This window comes from Hypanus sabinus, chromosome 6 (assembly GCF_030144855.1).
Source record: "Hypanus sabinus isolate sHypSab1 chromosome 6, sHypSab1.hap1, whole genome shotgun sequence".
Taxonomy (NCBI): domain Eukaryota; kingdom Metazoa; phylum Chordata; class Chondrichthyes; order Myliobatiformes; family Dasyatidae; genus Hypanus; species Hypanus sabinus.
This window is the reverse complement of record NC_082711.1, coordinates 142,784,052-142,797,611: the sequence shown is the minus strand read 5'-3', so window position 1 is coordinate 142,797,611 and position 13,560 is coordinate 142,784,052.

Genomic DNA, 13,560 nt, shown 5'->3' with positions numbered 1-13,560 from the left:
GAAAGAACCCCTGTGTGATGTACATTGACACAACCCCTGTGTGACGTACATTGAGAGAACCCCTGTGTGATGAACATTGACAGAACCCCTGTGTGACGTATATTGACAGAACCCCTGTGTGACATATATTGACAGAACCCCTGTGTGATGTACATTGACAGGACCCCTGTGTGACGTACATTGATGGAACTCTTGTGTGACGTATATTGACACCATCCCTGTGTCACGTACATTGACAGAACCCCTGTGTGACGTACATTGACAGGACCACTGTGTGACGTATATTGACAGAACCCCTGTGAGATGTAGATTGACAGAACCCCTGTGTGACGTACATTGACAGAACCCCTGTGTTTATAACGTACATTGACAGAATTCCTGTGATTGTGATGTACATTGACAGAACCCCTGTGTGACGTACATTGACAGAACCCCTGTGTTTATAACGTACATTGACAGAACCCCTGTGTTTGTGATGTACATTGACAGAACTCCTGTGTTTGTGATGTACATTGACAGAACCCCTGTGTTTGTGAAGTATATTGACAGAATTCCTGTGTTTGTGACGTACATTGACAGAATTCCTGTGTTTGTGACGTATATTGACAGAATTCCTGTGTTTGTGACGTACATTGACAGAATTCCTGTGTTTGTGATGTACATTGACAGAACTCCTGTGTTTGTGACGTATATTGACAGAATTCCTGTGTTTGTGACGTACATTGACAGAATTCCTGTGTTGGTGAAGTACATTGACAGAACCCCTGTGTGATGTACATTGACAGAACCCCTGTGTTTGTGACGTATATTCACAGAACTCCTGTGTTGTGATGTACATTGACAGAATTCCTGTGTTTGTGACGTACATTGACAGAATTCCTGTGTTTGTGATGTACATTGACAGAACCCCTGTGTGATGTACATTGACAGAACCCCTGTGTTTGTGACGTATATTGACAGAATTCCTGTGTTTGTGACGTACATTGACAGAATTCCTGTGTTGGTGACGTACATTGACAGAACCCCTGTGTGACGTACATTGACAGAACCCCTGTGTTTGTGATGTACATTGACAGAATTCCTGTGTTTGTGATGTATATTGACAGAATTCCTGTGTTTGTGACGTACATTGACAGAATTCCTGTGTTTATAACGTACATTGACAGAATTCCTGTGTTGGTGATGTACATTGACTGAACCCCTGTGTGATGTACATTGACGGAACATCTGTGTGATGTACATTGACAGAACCCCTGTGTGACGTACATTGACAGAACCCCTGTGTGACGTACATTGACACAACCCCTGTGTTTATGATGTACATTGACAGAACCCCTGTGTGACGTACATTGACGGAACTCTTGTATGACGTATATTGACAGAACCCCTGTGTGACATACATTGACAGTACCCCTGTGTGACGTATATTGACAGAACCCCTGTGTGATGTACATTGACAGAACCCCTGTGTGACGTACATTGACAGAACCCCTGTGTGACGTACATTGACAGAACCCCTGTGTGATGTACATTGACAGAACCCCTGTGTGACGTACATTGATAGAACCCCTGTGTGACGTATATTGACACAACCCCTGTGTGATGTACATTGACGGAACCCCTGTGTGATGTACATTGATAGAACCCCTGAGTGACGTATATTGACAGAACCCCTGTGTGACGTACATTGACAGAACCCCTGTGTGACGTACATTGACAGAACCCCTGTGTGACGTACATTGAAAGAACCCCTGTGTGATGTACATTGACACAACCCCTGTGTGACGTACATTGACAGAACCCCTGTGTGATGAACATTGACAGAACCCCTGTGTGACGTATATTGACAGAACCCCTGTGTGACGTATATTGACAGAACCCCTGTGTGATGTACATTGACAGGACCCCTGTGTGACGTACATTGATGGAACTCTTGTGTGACGTATATTGACACCATCCCTGTGTCACGTACATTGACAGAACCCCTGTGTGACGTACATTGACAGGACCACTGTGTGACGTATATTGACAGAACCCCTGTGTGATGTAGATTGACAGAACCCCTGTGTGACGTATATTGACACAGCCCCTGTGTGATGTACATTGACAGGACCCCTGTGTGATGTACATTGATAGAACCCCTGTGTGACGTATATTGACAGAACCCATGTGTAATGTACATTGACAGGACCCCTATGTGACGTACATTGATGGAACTCTTGTGTGACGTATATTGACACCATCCCTGTGTCACGTACATTGACAGAACCCCTGTGTGACGTACATTGACAGAACCACTGTGTCACGTACATTGACAGAACTCCTGTGTGATGTACATTGACAGAACCCCTGTGTAACATACATTGACAGAACCCCTGTGTGACGTACATTGACAGAATCCCTGTGTGATGTACATTGATAGAACCCCTGTGTGACGTATATTGAGACAACCCCCGTGTGATGTACATTGACAGGACCCCTGTTTGCTGTACATTGATAGAACCCCTGTGTGACGTATATTGACAGAACCCCTGTGTGATGTACATTGACAGGACCCCTGTGTGATGTATATTGACAGAACCCCTGTGTGATGTACATTGCAGCACCCCTGTGTGACGTACATTGACAGGACTCCTGTGTGACGTATATTGACAGGACCCCTGTGTGATGTACATTGACAGAACCCCTGTGTGTCGTACATTGACAGAACTCCTGTGTGACGTACATTGACAGAATTCCTGTGTGACGTACATTGACGGAACCCCTGTGTGATGTACATTGATGGAACTCTTGTGTGACGTATATTGACAGAACCCCTGTGTGACGTACATTGACAGAACCCCGGTGTGACGTACATTGACGGAACCCCTGTGTGATGTACATTGACAGAACCCCTGTGTGACGTACTTTGACAGAACCCCTGTGTGACGTACATTGACAGAACCCCTGTGTGACGTACATTGAAAGAACCCCTGTGTGATGTACATTGACACAAACCCTGTGTGATGTACATTGAAAGAACCCCTGTGTGACGTACATTGACAGAACCCCTGTGTGATGAACATTGACAGAACCCCTGTGTGACGTATATTGACAGAACCCCTGTGTGACGTATATTGACAGAACCCATGTGTGATGTACATTGACAGGACCCCTATGTGACGTACATTGATGGAACTCTTGTGTGACGTATATTGACACCATCCCTGTGTCACGTACATTGACAGAACCCCTGTGTGACGTACATTGACAGAACCACTGTGTGACGTATATTGACAGAACCCCTGTGTGATGTAGATTGACAGAACCCCTGTGTGACGTATATTGACACAACCCCTCTGTGATGTACATTGACAGGACCCCTGTGTGATGTACATTGATAGAACCCCTGTGTGACGTATATTGACAGAACCCCTGTGTCACGTACATTGGCAGAACTCCTGTGTGATGTACATTGACAGAACCCCTGTGTAACATACATTGACAGGACCCCTGTGTGATGTATATTGACAGAACCCCTGTGTGACGTACATTGACAGAACCCCCGTGTGACGTACATTGACAGAACTCCTGTGTGACGTACATTGACGGAACCCCTGTGTGACGTACATTGATAGAACCCCTGTGTGATGTACATTGACGGAACCCCTGTGTGACGTACATTGACAGAACCCCTGTGTGATGTACATTGAAAGAACCCCTGTGTGACGTACATTGACGGAACTCTTGTGTGACGTACATTGACGGAACTCTTGTGTGATGTATATTGACAGAAACCCTGTGTGATGTAGATTGACAGAACCCCTGTGTGACGTACATTGACAGAACCCCTGTGTTTATAACGTACATTGACAGAATTCCTGTGATTGTGATGTACATTGACAGAACCCCTGTGTGACGTACATTGACAGAACCCCTGTGTTTATAACGTACATTGACAGAACCCCTGTGTTTGTGATGTACATTGACAGAACCCCTGTGTTTGTGACGTATATTGACAGAACTCCTGTGTTTGTGATGTACATTGACAGAACCCCTGTGTTTGTGACGTATATTGACAGAATTCCTGTGTTTGTGACGTACATTGACAGAATTCCTGTGTTTGTGACGTATATTGACAGAATTCCTGTGTTTGTGACGTACATTGACAGAATTCCTGTGTTTGTGATGTACATTGACAGAACTCCTGTGTTTGTGACGTATATTGACAGAATTCCTGTGTTTGTGACGTACATTGACAGAATTCCTGTGTTGGTGAAGTACATTGACAGAACCCCTGTGTGATGTACATTGACAGAACCCCTGTGTTTGTGACGTATATTCACAGAACTCCTGTGTTGTGATGTACATTGACAGAATTCCTGTGTTTGTGACGTACATTGACAGAATTCCTGTGTTTGTGATGTACATTGACAGAACCCCTGTGTGATGTACATTGACAGAACCCCTGTGTTTGTGACGTATATTGACAGAATTCCTGTGTTTGTGACGTACATTGACAGAATTCCTGTGTTGGTGACGTACATTGACAGAACCCCTGTGTGACGTACATTGACAGAACCCCTGTGTTTGTGATGTACATTGACAGAATTCCTGTGTTTGTGATGTATATTGACAGAATTCCTGTGTTTGTGACGTACATTGACAGAATTCCTGTGTTTATAACGTACATTGACAGAATTCCTGTGTTGGTGATGTACATTGACTGAACCCCTGTGTGATGTACATTGACGGAACCCCTGTGTGATGTACATTGACAGAACCCCTGTGTGACGTACATTGACACAACCCCTGTGTTTATGATGTACATTGACAGAACCCCTGTGTGACGTACATTGACGGAACTCTTGTATGACGTATATTGACAGAACCCCTGTGTGACATACATTGACAGTACCCCTGTGTGACGTATATTGACAGAACCCCTGTGTGATGTACATTGACAGAATCCCTGTGTGACGTACATTGACAGAACCCCTGTGTGACGTACATTGACAGAACCCCTGTGTGATGTACATTGACAGAACCCCTGTGTGATGTACATTGACGGAACCCCTGTGTGATGTACATTGATAGAACCCCTGTGTGACGTATATTGACAGAACCCCTGTGTGACGTACATTGACAGAACCCCTGTGTGACGTACATTGACAGAACACCTGTGTTTATAACGTACATTGACAGAATTCCTATGTTGGTGATGTACATTGACTGAACCCCAGTGTGATATACATTGACAGAACCCCTGTGTGATGTACATTGACAGAACCCCTGTGTGACGTACATTGACACAACCCCTGTGTTTATGATGTACATTGACAGAACCCCTGTGTGACGTACATTGACGGAACTCTTGTATGACGTATATTGACAGAACCCCTGTGTGATATACATTGACAGTACCCCTGTGTGACGTATATTGACAGAACCCCTGTGTGATGTACATTGACGGAACTCTTGTGTGACGTATATTGACAGAACCCCTGTGTGATGTACATTGACAGAACCCCTGTGTGACGTACATTGACAGAACCCCTGTGTGACGTACATTGACAGAACCCCTGTGTGATGTACATTGACAAAATCCCTGTGTGACGTACATTGATAGAACCCCTGTGTGACGTATATTGACACAACCCCTGTGTGATTTACATTGACGGAACCCCTGTGTGATGTACATTGATAGAACCCCTGTGTGACGTATATTGACAGAACCCCTGTGTGACGTACATTGACAGAACCCCTGTGTGACGTACATTGACAGAACCCCTGTGTGATGTACATTGACAGAACCCCTGTGTGACGTACATTGACGGAACCCCTGTGTGATTTACATTGACACAACCCCTGTCTGACGTACATTGACAGAATCCCTGTGTGACGTACATTGACAGAACCCCTGTGTGAAGTACATTGAAAGAACCCCTGTGTGATGTACATTGACACAACCCCTGTGTGACGTACATTGAGAGAACCCCTGTGTGATGAACATTGACAGAACCCCTGTGTGACGTATATTGACAGAACCCCTGTGTGACGTATATTGACAGAACCCCTGTGTGATGTACATTGACAGGACCCCTGTGTGACGTACATTGATGGAACTCTTGTGTGACGTATATTGACACCATCCCTGTGTCACGTACATTGACAGAACCCCTGTGTGACGTACATTGACAGGACCACTGTGTGACGTATATTGACAGAACCCCTGTGTGACGTATATTGACAGAACCCCTGTGTGATGTACATTGACAGGACCCCTGTGTGACGTACATTGATGGAACTCTTGTGTGACGTATATTGACACCATCCCTGTGTCACGTACATTGACAGAACCCCTGTGTGACGTACATTGACAGAACCCCTGTGTTTATAACGTACATTGACAGAACCCCTGTGTTTGTGATGTACATTGACAGAACTCCTGTGTTTGTGATGTACATTGACAGAACCCCTGTGTTTGTGAAGTATATTGACAGAATTCCTGTGTTTGTGACGTACATTGACAGAATTCCTGTGTTTGTGACGTATATTGACAGAATTCCTGTGTTTGTGACGTACATTGACAGAATTCCTGTGTTTGTGATGTACATTGACAGAACTCCTGTGTTTGTGACGTATATTGACAGAATTCCTGTGTTTGTGACGTACATTGACAGAATTCCTGTGTTGGTGAAGTACATTGACAGAACCCCTGTGTGATGTACATTGACAGAACCCCTGTGTTTGTGACGTATATTCACAGAACTCCTGTGTTGTGATGTACATTGACAGAATTCCTGTGTGATGTACATTGACGGAACCCCTGTGTGATGTACATTGACAGAACCCCTGTGTGATGTACATTGACGGAACCCCTGTGTGATGTACATTGATAGAACCCCTGTGTGACGTATATTGACAGAACCCCTGTGTGACGTACATTGACAGAACCCCTGTGTGACGTACATTGACAGAACACCTGTGTTTATAACGTACATTGACAGAATTCCTATGTTGGTGATGTACATTGACTGAACCCCAGTGTGATATACATTGACTTAACCCCTGTGTGATGTACATTGACAGAACCCCTGTGTGACGTACATTGACAGAACCCCTGTGTGACGTACATTGACACAACCCCTGTGTTTATGATGTACATTGACAGAACCCCTGTGTGACGTACATTGACGGAACTCTTGTATGACGTATATTGACAGAACCCCTGTGTGATATACATTGACAGTACCCCTGTGTGACGTATATTAGAACCCCTGTGTGATGTACATTGACGGAACTCTTGTGTGACGTATATTGACAGAACCCCTGTGTGATGTACATTGACAGAACCCCTGTGTGACGTACATTGACAGAACCCCTGTGTGACGTACATTGACAGAACCCCTGTGTGATGTACATTGACAAAATCCCTGTGTGACGTACATTGATAGAACCCCTGTGTGACGTATATTGACACAACCCCTGTGTGATTTACATTGACGGAACCCCTGTGTGATGTACATTGATATAACCCCTGTGTGACGTATATTGACAGAACCCCTGTGTGACGTACATTGACAGAACCCCTGTGTGACGTACATTGACAGAACCCCTGTGTGATGTACATTGACAGAACCCCTGTGTGACGTACATTGACGGAACCCCTGTGTGATTTACATTGACACAACCCCTGTGTGACGTACATTGAGAGAACCCCTGTGTGATGAACATTGACAGAACCCCTGTGTGACGTATATTGACAGAACCCCTGTGTGACGTATATTGACAGAACCCCTGTGTGATGTACATTGACAGGACCCCTGTGTGACGTACATTGATGGAACTCTTGTGTGACGTATATTGACACCATCCCTGTGTCACGTACATTGACAGAACCCCTGTGTGACGTACATTGACAGGACCACTGTGTGACGTATATTGACAGAACCCCTGTGTGATGTAGATTGACAGAACCCCTGTGTGACGTACATTGACAGAACCCCTGTGTTTATAACGTACATTGACAGAATTCCTGTGATTGTGATGTACATTGACAGAACCCCTGTGTGACGTACATTGACAGAACCCCTGTGTTTATAACGTACATTGACAGAACCCCTGTGTTTGTGATGTACATTGACAGAACTCCTGTGTTTGTGATGTACATTGACAGAACCCCTGTGTTTGTGAAGTATATTGACAGAATTCCTGTGTTTGTGACGTACATTGACAGAATTCCTGTGTTTGTGACGTATATTGACAGAATTCCTGTGTTTGTGACGTACATTGACAGAATTCCTGTGTTTGTGATGTACATTGACAGAACTCCTGTGTTTGTGACGTATATTGACAGAATTCCTGTGTTTGTGACGTACATTGACAGAATTCCTGTGTTGGTGAAGTACATTGACAGAACCCCTGTGTGATGTACATTGACAGAACCCCTGTGTTTGTGACGTATATTCACAGAACTCCTGTGTTGTGATGTACATTGACAGAATTCCTGTGTTTGTGACGTACATTGACAGAATTCCTGTGTTTGTGATGTACATTGACAGAACCCCTGTGTGATGTACATTGACAGAACCCCTGTGTTTGTGACGTATATTGACAGAATTCCTGTGTTTGTGACGTACATTGACAGAATTCCTGTGTTGGTGACGTACATTGACAGAACCCCTGTGTGACGTACATTGACAGAACCCCTGTGTTTGTGATGTACATTGACAGAATTCCTGTGTTTGTGATGTATATTGACAGAATTCCTGTGTTTGTGACGTACATTGACAGAATTCCTGTGTTTATAACGTACATTGACAGAATTCCTGTGTTGGTGATGTACATTGACTGAACCCCTGTGTGATGTACATTGACGGAACATCTGTGTGATGTACATTGACAGAACCCCTGTGTGACGTACATTGACAGAACCCCTGTGTGACGTACATTGACACAACCCCTGTGTTTATGATGTACATTGACAGAACCCCTGTGTGACGTACATTGACGGAACTCTTGTATGACGTATATTGACAGAACCCCTGTGTGACATACACTGACAGTACCCCTGTGTGACGTATATTGACAGAACCCCTGTGTGATGTACATTGACAGAACCCCTGTGTGACGTACATTGACAGAACCCCTGTGTGACGTACATTGACAGAACCCCTGTGTGATGTACATTGACAGAACCCCTGTGTGACGTACATTGATAGAACCCCTGTGTGACGTATATTGACACAACCCCTGTGTGATGTACATTGACGGAACCCCTGTGTGATGTACATTGATAGAACCCCTGTGTGACGTATATTGACAGAACCCCTGTGTGACGTACATTGACAGAACCCCTGTGTGACGTACATTGACAGAACCCCTGTGTGACGTACATTGAAAGAACCCCTGTGTGATGTACATTGACACAACCCCTGTGTGACGTACATTGACAGAACCCCTGTGTGATGAACATTGACAGAACCCCTGTGTGACGTATATTGACAGAACCCCTGTGTGACGTATATTGACAGAACCCCTGTGTGATGTACATTGACAGGACCCCTGTGTGACGTACATTGATGGAACACTTGTGTGACGTATATTGACACCATCCCTGTGTCACGTACATTGACAGAACCCCTGTGTGACGTACATTGACAGGACCACTGTGTGACGTATATTGACAGAACCCCTGTGTGATGTAGATTGACAGAACCCCTGTGTGACGTATATTGACACAGCCCCTGTGTGATGTACATTGACAGGACCCCTGTGTGATGTACATTGATAGAACCCCTGTGTGACGTATATTGACAGAACCCCTGTGTCACGTACATTGACAGAACTCCTGTGTGATGTACATTGACAGAACCCCTGTGTAACATACATTGACAGAACCCCTGTGTGACGTACATTGACAGAATCCCTGTGTGATGTACATTGATAGAACCCCTGTGTGACGTATATTGAGACAACCCCCGTGTGATGTACATTGACAGGACCCCTGTTTGCTGTACATTGATAGAACCCCTGTGTGACGTATATTGACAGAACCCCTGTGTGATGTACATTGACAGGACCCCTGTGTGATGTATATTGACAGAACCCCTGTGTGATGTACATTGCAGCACCCCTGTGTGACGTACATTGACAGGACTCCTGTGTGACGTATATTGACAGGACCCCTGTGTGATGTACATTGACAGAACCCCTGTGTGTCGTACATTGACAGAACTCCTGTGTGACGTACATTGACAGAATTCCTGTGTGACGTACATTGACGGAACCCCTGTGTGATGTACATTGATGGAACTCTTGTGTGACGTATATTGACAGAACCCCTGTGTGACGTACATTGACAGAACCCCGGTGTGACGTACATTGACGGAACCCCTGTGTGATGTACATTGACAGAACCCCTGTGTGACGTACTTTGACAGAACCCCTGTGTGACGTACATTGACAGAACCCCTGTGTGACGTACATTGAAAGAACCCCTGTGTGATGTACATTGACACAACCCCTGTGTGACGTACATTGAAAGAACCCCTGTGTGACGTATATTGACAGAACCCCTGTGTGACGTATATTGACAGAACCCATGTGTGATGTACATTGACAGGACCCCTATGTGACGTACATTGATGGAACTCTTGTGTGACGTATATTGACACCATCCCTGTGTCACGTACATTGACAGAACCCCTGTGTGACGTACATTGACAGAACCACTGTGTGACGTATATTGACAGAACCCCTGTGTGATGTAGATTGAGAGAACCCCTGTGTGACGTATATTGACACAACCCCTGTGTGATGTACATTGACAGGACCCCTGTGTGATGTACATTGATAGAACCCCTGTGTGACGTATATTGACAGAACCCCTGTGTCACGTACATTGGCAGAACTCCTGTGTGATGTACATTGACAGAACCCCTGTGTAACATACATTGACAGGACCCCTGTGTGATGCATATTGACAGAACCCCTGTGTGACGTACATTGACAGAACCCCCGTGTGACGTACATTGACAGAACTCCTGTGTGACGTACATTGACGGAACCCCTGTGTGACGTACATTGATAGAACCCCTGTGTGATGTACATTGACGGAACCCCTGTGTGACGTACATTGACAGAACCCCTGTGTGATGTACATTGACAGAACCCCTGTGTGACGTACATTGACGGAACTTTTGTGTGACGTACATTGACGGAACTCTTGTGTGATGTATATTGACAGAAACCCTGTGTGATGTACATTGACGGAACTCTTGTGCGATGTATATTGACAGAACCCCTGTGTGACGTATATTGACAGAACCCCTGTGTGACGTACATTGACACAACCCCTGTGAGACGTACATTGACAGAACCCCTGTGTGACGTACATTGACGGAACCCCTGTGTGATGTACATTGATGGAACTCTTGTGTGACGTATATTGACAGAACCCCTGTGTGATGTACATTGACGGAACCCCTGTGTGACGTACATTGACAGAACCCCTGTGTGACGTACATTGACGGAACCCCTGTGTGATGTACATTGACAGAACCCCTGTGTGACGTACTTTGACAGAACCCCTGTGTCACGTACATTGACGGAACCCCTGTGTGATGTACATTGACAGAACCCCTGTGTTTGTGACGTACATTGATAGAACCCCTGTGTGACGTACATTGACAGAATTCCTGTGTTTGTGATGTACATTGACGGAACCCCTGTGTGACGTACATTGACGGAACCCCTGTGTGATGTATATTGACAGAACCCCTGTGTGACATATATTGACAGAACCCCTGTGTGACGTACATTGACAGAACCCCTGTGTGACGTACATTGACGGAACCCCTGTGTGACCTACATTGACAGAACCCCTGTGTGATATACATTGACAGAACTCCTGTGTTTGTGATGTACATTGACAGAACCCCTGTGTGACGTATGTTGACAGTACCCCTGTGTGATGTACATTGACAGAACCCCTGTGTGACGTACATTGACAGAACCCCTGTGTGACGTACATTGACGGAACCCCTGTGTGACGTACATTGACAGAACCCCTGTGTGATGTACATTGACAGAACCCCTGTGTGACGTACATTGACGGAACTGTTGTGTCATGTACATTGACAGAACCCCTGTGTGATGTACATTGACAGAACCCCTGTGTGACTTATATTGACAGAACCCCTGTGTGACGTACATTGACGGAACCCCTGTGTGACGTATATTGACGGAACCCCTGTGTGATGTACATTGACGGAACTCTTGTGTGACGTATATTGACAGAACCCCTGTGTGACGTACATTGACAGAACCCCTGTGTGATGTATATTGACGGAACTCTTGTGTGATGTATATTGACAGAACCCCTGTGTGACGTACATTGACAGAACCCCTGTGTGATGTATATTGACGGAACTCTTGTGTGATGTATATTGACAGAACCCCTGTGTGACGTACATTGACAGAACCCCTGTGTGATGTATATTGACTGAACCCCTGTGTCATGTACATTGATGGAACTCCTGTGTGACGTACATTGACAGAACCCCTGTGTGACGTATATTGACAGAACCCCTGTGTGATGTACATTGACGGAACTCTTGTGTGATGTACATTGACAGAACTCCTGTGTGACATACATTGACAGAACCCCTGTGTGACGTACATTGACAGAACCCCTGTGTGATGTACATTGACAGAACCCCTGTGTGACGTACATTGACTGAACCCCTGTGTGACGTACATTGACAGAACCCCTGTGTGACGTACATTGACGGAACCCCTGTGTGACGTACATTGACAGAACCCCTGTGTGATGTACATTGACGGAACCCCTGTGTGACGTACATTGACGGAACCCCTGTGTGACGTATATTGACGGAACCCCTGTGTGACGTACATTGATAGAACCCCTGTGTGATGTACATTGACAGAACCCCTGTGTGACGTACATTGACAGAACCCCTGTGTGATGTACATTGACAGGACCCCTGTGTGACGTACATTGATGGAACTCTTGTGTGACGTATATTGACACCATCCCTGTGTCACGTAGATTGACAGAACCCCTGTGTGACGTACATTGACAGGACCACTGTGTGACGTATATTGACAGAACCCCTGTGTGATGTAGATTGACAGAACCCCTGTGTGACGTACATTGACAGGACTCCTGTGTGACGTATATTGACAGGACCCCTGTGTGATGTACATTGACAGAACCCCTGTGTGTCGTACATTGACAGAACTCCTGTGTGACGTACATTGACAGAATTCCTGTGTGACGTACATTGACGGAACCCCTGTGTGAGGTACATTGATGGAACTCTTGTGTGACGTATATTGACAGAACCCCTGTGTGACGTACATTGACAGAACCCCTGTGTGACGTACATTGACGGAACCCCTGTGTGATGTACATTGACAGAACCCCTGTGTGACGTACTTTGACAGAACCCCTGTGTGACGTACATTGACAGAACCCCTGTGTGACGTACATTGAAAGAACCCCTGTGTGACGTACATTGACAGAACCCCTGTGTGATGAACATTGACAGAACC